Below are 8,630 nucleotides of genomic sequence, written 5' to 3'. Positions count from 1 at the left end.
ATTTTAATATTGTTTGCAAATATATAAACACGTAAGTTCTTAAACAAATCAAACAAATTCGGAAAGTCCAAATATTTAAACACGTTTGGACGAGTAGTGAATAAAACGTAAATAAATTGTTTTGGGGCCGCTTTGTATAGTTTTTAATTGAAGGGGAAGGCAAGGTATGCGGAGTGTTTCGATTTAATAATTCGTTGCTGTTACTTCGAACTAGTTTTAAACGAGTCTTGCCGTCTGTTATTCAAGTCACTTTTGCAGTTACAATTAAACTGAAAGTAATCAATATGCCGTAACCCAAGACACCAATTCCAATCCACTGCAACCGATCTTATACACGAGTACGCACTATAAAGCATATACGCACATATTTATTTATTTATTTATTTATATTTATTATGCTGAATTTTTAAAATATTATTTTGTTTGCAATTATTATTTATTAAAAATATTAATATAATTATTTGCAGCCGTCGTCGGTGATACTTAAATGTATTTTATATATTTATATAGTACGGTTTATTTTTTAAGTAATTAACCGAAAATTCCATTTACAGTCCATTACTAAGGCAAGATAAAACTGCAATGTTCGTTGCAAGGTGCAGTCATACGAAAATGTGATATTGCATATTATAATGTTATAAATAAATTTAAATAATTTTCTTTCAAATATAAGTAATATTTTGATTTTATTTTTAATTTGAATTTTCATAAATTAAATTTGTGGATACGTATTTAAAAATAAATTCTATTTTTAACTCGCAATCAAATCGTCAAAACTTATTTACGTTCAACAGTTCAGCACTTCGACAAAATGACATCCACAATCAAAAGACAACACAAAACTGCTGCGAAACGTTGAATTCATTTTGATTTTTGCTCACAAACTGAAAGCATCACAAATGTTGACGCAACATTTCGAGTTACCAGACAACTTTTTCCAAGCTCAAAGCTGTTTGTTATGTTAACCACATTAATCATAGACAAAAATAACTTGATATAAAAATAAATTATACTAATATTCAATTTAAATATTCCGTCAAAGTGCGAAAATTAGTTAAATGAAACCCCAAATGCTTGAGCAAAACCAAGTATTAACAGCAAAACTAAGTCATTTTGGGTTAGTGTTAAATTTACACACTCTGGTAGCATCAAAAATTGTTGACAAGCATTTTAGTTGCAATGTTGATAGGTAACCTGCAGATGTGGCTATCAGACAACAGGTTATTTTTTTGTTGACACAACAGAGCTTACAAACACTCAGCTTTTGCCATGTTGGATGTAAACAAACCTTACCTACCACAACAAAGAGCATTTTTGGCGCCAGATGGGATATACGAGTAATGAGCTTAAAGCAGAAATGAAAACAAAGAACTAAAAAAAAATTAATAAAAAATATTTGCATATTTAAATATATGGTATTATGTATTGACTTTTTTTATAAAAATTAAAAGGTTTAAAAAATTTTAAATAAATTTAATAAATTTAAACTCATTTGAATTCTTATTTTTGCTTTGCATTTGTTAATTTATATATAGTATTCAAGTTTGACTATCTTATACATACCAAACTTAATTAAATAAGTGAAGAAAATAATTTTAAGATAACATATCAGTAATTTCCTACAAACTTTCTTAACAAAATAAATTTTTTTCTTCTTATTATCACTAAATCACACAGAAGTTTCCCAAAGAGATAACTAGTGCAAAAAAAAAAAATGAAAAAAAATTAATCTTCAGCAATAAACCTAACAATAAAAAGGGTTTTTTTAAATAAATAGATAGGAACTGTTCGTATTATTGCAAATCAGTTTAATCAGACAGCTTAAGTGCTTATACGTCATAAATACAATATTACACTCGTCGCACATATCTATATTGTTAGAAAGGTATATTAAGTTTGTCAAAAGGTTTGCTATATGATGAAACCAGTGTGTTAAGCATCATATAAAAAATTTATTTCTATTATTCTTGATCAATATAACTAAGCAAATCAATGTAGCAACCCATTGTATATAGGTTAGGCCTAAAGGCCTATTGTGTTAACGTATTATTAAAAATCCAAGGGTTAAAACCATCTAGAACCTTTGGCAAAGCTTATGATGCTATTTAAACGGAGATCTAGAAGTTCGTCAAGATCCTCAAAAAAGATCTTGATACATCTGAATATTAATTTAACGATGTAAAACCAGGAGTAAATGCAGATGACGGGATGAGGCGTGAGGGAATTGTCTCCCTTGACAATATAATGCAAATACTAAAATGAAAAATAATATACGGGTTCTGGCTACGCCACTGTTTTAAGCTTATCAAATAACATTCACTGTAAATTTCGATAGATATAATTGGGAAATTGATAAAAATGAATTACATATATTTGGGATCCACGTTATTATTGTTTATTTCTAAAGGATTATTAAGCGGAGGGTAGCTTATCTGCGTTTTGTTGATTTGTAGATGTGAGAATGTAGCTATGATAGGTACGATATGTACCTGTCACATAACATCACTGGAACTCATAGTGGGTGCATCTCTTTATTAAAAACTCAGCAGCTTTAAGTCCAGACTGATTTCTGGTGCAGATATCTGCGATAGGATAGATCGCAAGAACATGGAACTTTGTATCGGCAAAAAATTCGAAGTCTTCGTTCCCGGTCATATAAACTAGCAGAATGTCACTTTTAATATGGAATCTAAAATGATTTCGTGGTAACTTTAAATTGACCATTGATTGATCATGATGATTACATATGGAGACCATCTGAAGGAAGGGCTAGGGGCGAGCAGTTTGTTCGCTATGTTCTAAAGACTTAAGTATAGAAATACATTGGTATTCACATAGCTTAATCTATCTAATACGTATTAACGAGCGATTCCACTTTTATGTTAAAATTAATATATGTGTAAATAAAATTATCTTATCTTTACGAAATTGCATTTATTTGAGGTGCACTCTTCAAAATTAATTTTGCTTTGAATGTAGAAAGAAATATTACAAAATGTTTCCGCATGTTCTGTACTATAAATTGCGCGATAAAATTTATTGAAATTATTGAACTTGCAAATGATAGTGAGAATTCACTGACAACTTTGTTACTTTTTCATCATTTCGACACAAAATCCTAAAAGAAAACAATTGCATTTATTTAAAAAAGTAGAAATTATTAAATACTCAAATCGGAATAAATAGATATGTACACTGTCTACAAATATTAAATTCATGTCCTTTAGTTAAGGGAATATAAACAGTCCTATCTGCAGTTTCGTACATCATGCGTGGTGATCTATGTTCTGTTGATAACAGCTCTAATATCATAGTGTTGTTTATCAACTGATTTGCTTACTTGTGTAATCATATCACCACCAATACTACTAATAAAAATGCTCTTGTCTACTCCAGTTGATTTATGTTAGCCCATTTATTATACATGAGTTTATTGACGGCTCGTCCATATTGGCTGTAACATATTCTCTCATGCCGAATTGCCGAATGCTTGCGTCTAAAAAATCCTGACTTAATGCCCATTTAAGCTGCTGCCATGTTTCAAACACTGGTTGAGCAACCAACCAATCCTTTGTTTCTTCTTCTCAGCAAAACACTCGTTGAAGCTGTTCGATTTTTGTTATAAATGGTTCAGACGTTATGCAACCTTTGATTGGATCAAATTCAGGCAGTACTGCTACAACATCTTTAACAATTGAGTTACCTTGTATTGTATCTGCCCCTGTGATTGCTCTTATTTCCTCCGTTCGTACATCCGTCAGTGCTGCCACATCCAAGCTTTTCTGTCGCTGTGTGACCTGCTCCTGCTGTTGCATAGTACTTGCGTGTACAACTTGGGTCAAATTCACCACTAATTCTTTTAACTCTTCAAACTGCTTCCCTATGCTTCCGCTTTCGGTAGATATTTAAGTCGTAATCTTCAGTGTCAATTTTGTCGCTTTCTAATACCTTTTCTAGTTACACAAATAATTATTAACCGAATTTATCTTATGTCTTAAAAGGGGTAGTAGTAGCTATTCTAAGTTTGTCGAGTCCGACCGTCATATAAGCATTGTTTCGATAGCGGAAGACCTGAAGATTGCGAATCTGCGAAACGCTGTTGAATCGCAACAAAATTTATTCATTTCTACAACGGTTGTTACCCTGTTGATAAAAAGCGAAAACTTTTGTGGTCGAAACGCGGTGAGCCGGCTGAAACGATAACCAAGCCAGGATTGACGGTTAGGAGGTTTTGCCAGGTCAGAAAGAATTCATTTACTGTTAGCTCCTTCCCTACCACAAAACACTTAATTTAAAACTGTACTGTCAACAATTAGACCGTCTAATGGGAGCACGCGCCCAGAAACGGCTAGCTTTGTGCAATAGGACGGCAATTGTGTTCCATTAGGACAACGTCAGGCCACACATTTCGATAATGGCACGTTAAAAGTGTCGGTAGCTTGTTTTGGAAGTTCTTATGGATTCACCTTATAGTCCAGACCAGGCATCAAGTGATTACCACAGCGAACGATTTTTCTGGTGAAAAATTCGCTTCAAGAAGGACTTGCAAAAGTCGACTCTCTCAATTTTTTAATCAATAGGGACGAGAACTTCTATGAAAGAGGCATAATGAAATTACCTTCAAAATGACAACAAGTTATCGAACCAAACGACGCATATATCATTTAAATCGGATCATTCTAAGTATGGAAAACAGGCCTTCAATTTCATGAAAAATAATGTATGTCTTTTTACCATACTTATTAACAAAACCATACAACATTCTGTAAATCACCACATTAAAGTATGAGTAAGTAGCGAAATAACAGCTGATTTTATTATAGTTAAAGGAGATATCTATCACTTGCCACCATGGAGAAATCTTATTATAGTTAAATTTCATATTCAATGAAATAAAAATATTTATTCAAACAAAATGTTATATTATTAAAGAACTATACAAAAATAATAATTTTTTAATTAAAATTTTTCTCTTAAAGATATAAACCACAGATATAAAATTCTATGTTTTTGAGAGAAGTGTGTACGGATTTAAGTGAATATGTTATTTGCTCCGCCTACGATGAATGCAAACATCGCCGTTAAAGCAAAATATATAAACAAAAGTCATAAATATATCATGTGTGCCAGCACAAAACACAATTTGAACTTTTATAAATATAAAACCATCAGCTAATCATGCCCATTATACACATCGTTCCTGAAGACGAAAACTCGTTTCGTCTTTTACACCAATCAAAATGCAAGGCGATGAAAATATTGACGTTCACGATATTACGATATTGCTCAATATACATGCTGACATACAGACAATCAGAGACTGTAGTAATATAAAGAATATGCGTAAAGACCGTATTATTATAATTACGGTCTTTGTAAAAATACGGTCTTGTTTGACTATTTTCTGCAACATCGCAGAAACTTATTTTTATTTAATTTACTGTGTAAACATATGTGGTTTGATAAAGCGTAAGGCAACCTAACAACGTACAAGCATTACTGAAAAAAAATTTGTATAACATCTCTTCTTTGCAATCGTGTTTAAATTGTTTTATAATTTACCAACAATAAATTTTATAATTTCAACGAAATTTTTTTTCTTCTTTTTCCATTTAAGTTTCATAGAGCTCAGAGAATAAGTTAAAGATAGAACTTTTAGACAGGATAAACCTTTTTGATGCAATATGGTCTTAGCACGTAAGCTTAGTGCAGTAATCGTTTTGTGCCATGATGTAAACTTTTTAATATTACGGTCTTCGACAATCTTTACAATTATACGGTCTACGTTACATTTAAAAGGCATGAGTGGGGCAACTTAAAAAGCATAGAAATCAGTAATAGACACGAGGTACTCGCGTAAAAACAAAGAAAAATTTGTTATTAATTTAGTCCACAGGTTGGAAGCAGCGGTGTGTATTGTAAAATTGGTTAAAAATTTGAAAACAGTTTAAACAACGCTCAGTACGATCTTGAAGCGCGAGAAGTGAGGATGTGCCAACATTTTGTTTCGTTGTAATATTTTCTCAACTGTCTTCTAACAATGAATCCGTTAAGCCGGTAAAACGTGGGTATAAACGCGCAGTACTTGGATGGTTCTTAACGATACGTCGAAATCGTTAGATTTTTAATTCCGATTGTTTATAATTATTACATCAACATGTTTCTTCTTTAAAAAGGTGCAATCGATTTAATGTTGGCAGAATCTTTATTCACCACAGATGGAATATGTACATCTTCTGTAACTCGCACTATTGACTGTGGAAGATAAAAAAGGTGTTCCTTCAATTTGCCCATAATATGCAAATTCAAGTCGATAGTATGCCCGGTATAGTGACATACATATGATTCAAATGCCATTATCGCTCTTTGTCTAGGGTGTGTGTAGTATTTTGTGTAAAATTATTTAGTGATTTGATCGCTTCAGCCTCTAGAGTAGACGCAGGCCCGGATGTTGATGTTGGGTATGGCAGACGCGGCAAAGAAAAAACAGTTTAAGTGATTTAAGCCTAAAAAATAAAGAAATAAAAAAGAATGAATAGAAGAACACACATACGCATTAAAAAAAAATAATAATATGGATTTAATATAATTGCATTATAGTTTGTGATAATTTCCATCGTATCCTATTTGATAATCCATATCATTAAATTGAAATTCGATTAAATAACATACAACATAAATATATGTGATATGTGGATATTTACTTAAATATTAATTAATAAAGAAATTAATCCAAATATAAAATGAAATTATTTTTCGCAGTATTAATTCATTTATGGATTAATTCATAATATTTTGCAATTCAATTACTCGACTGTGTTTCAGGATCCATTGTTTAATATGTTTAAATACTATATAACTGATGAGATTGCAGATCTCAAATTCTAACTTCTTCAGAATTGACAGCAGAGACACAAATTATTGGATATATATGTGTAAAATTGTTTAGTTTTCATGGTAAGTATTAAATGAAATATTAAAATATCAAAAATTTTAGGAATACAAAACACTAGCATATCGAATATTGCATTTAAATCAATGTTTCTATTTATGATATTTCACTCTCAAGAAACTCAAAATTGTTGATTGTTTGCTTATCTATGAAAGACCATTAGCATGCAATCTCATTCAAAACCCATTTCATTTTGCATTTGTTTTTTAAGCCATCACCCACTTTTTGGCACAAGCATACACTCCATTCAGAATGAATTCAGAATATTTTTTTATATCTACATATTGTCACAGTTTTATGTTGAGAATAATTCATAAATTTACTATATTATTGGAAATAAAATAAAAATATATATGTATATATAAACTAAAGTCACAACGATTCTTCATAAAAATCGATGGGTCTTCGATGGGCAAACTTGTGAATACCCAATGAAAGTAGTGAAAAGCTTTTACGTATATATAGAGTGTCTTTTGAGAGAACAACGATTTGAAATTGAAAGAAAGCAAATACAATTTGAGTGAACGGATCGAATTTTTTTTTATTCTATGAATTATCTTATTAAAAATATGAATTCGTTTAATAAACTATTAAGCTTCAATTTACAATAACTTTTTCGAAAACTGAATGCAGTATCTTATGAATCATGTTTGACTTGTCCACATAAGTCAAAGGCTTCAAATGCTTTTACAGAAAGTGCTCCACCGTCGCGACGGTACACCACATGGCCTAGGAGATTAAACAACACTTCTATTTCTGAAGACAATATAAGCATGGAACACTTGTTTAAATTATTTATTGATTTCTATGATAATAAAAGTTGCCGAAGGCAAAAGTCTTCGAGGACAGTTTCGCTAATATATGAAGAAATAAATTTCCATTGACGGTGCCATTCCGATGTTATTCATTTTTAAAAAAGTAGATTTCATTCATGCTATCAGTCCATAAATAACGCCAAACTGCTTATTTCTTAAGGTTCACCATAAGGTGATAGTTTCCCTAAGGAAATGGGACCAAGGGAGTATTGACACAAAATTGTGCCTTATAGCCTAGTACTCTGTAAACATTTTTTAATCAACATTTATTTCACATCTATAAATAGTCTTTACATTACAACTTAGACTTAAGTCTTTACATTACAATTGACTTGACCTTACTAAATAAAAAGATTATTTAGGTGACTGATTATTTTTAAGTGCTATGTAATCCAATCCATGTAATTGGAAAAGTACCAACCCATATTAAAGACCCTATATAAGCGGTAATTATACTATATATATATATCTATTATCGATTATTTATTAACTCGATGATAAGAATTAAATTAACTCAATAGTATATATTTTTTATTTCTGAGTTCGACCTCAGAATTTATTTTATGTACGATTTTATTCCAAAACTATTATTAAAAAAATCTCTCATTATTTTAAGTAATATTCTATTGTGGTAATATAATAGTATAGAAAATTAGTTCTATAAACTCACCTATTAGAAATGACCGTTGAACCATGGAAGTCAGAGTGGTAAGAAACTTATTTGAGCAATGAAGGGCAAAAGTAGAAGTTGATGGTCTTATAAATCGATGTGTACACATAAATCGAAATTTATCAAAGCCAAAGCGTTATAACGGTTGTGAAGGTAGAAGATAAGATTAGTGAAAGGGATGGATGGCATTTGA

This window comes from Teleopsis dalmanni, chromosome 2 (genome assembly GCF_002237135.1).
Source record: "Teleopsis dalmanni isolate 2A chromosome 2, ASM223713v2, whole genome shotgun sequence".
Classification (NCBI taxonomy): domain Eukaryota; kingdom Metazoa; phylum Arthropoda; class Insecta; order Diptera; family Diopsidae; genus Teleopsis; species Teleopsis dalmanni.
Note: the sequence above shows the minus strand (reverse complement) of the source record.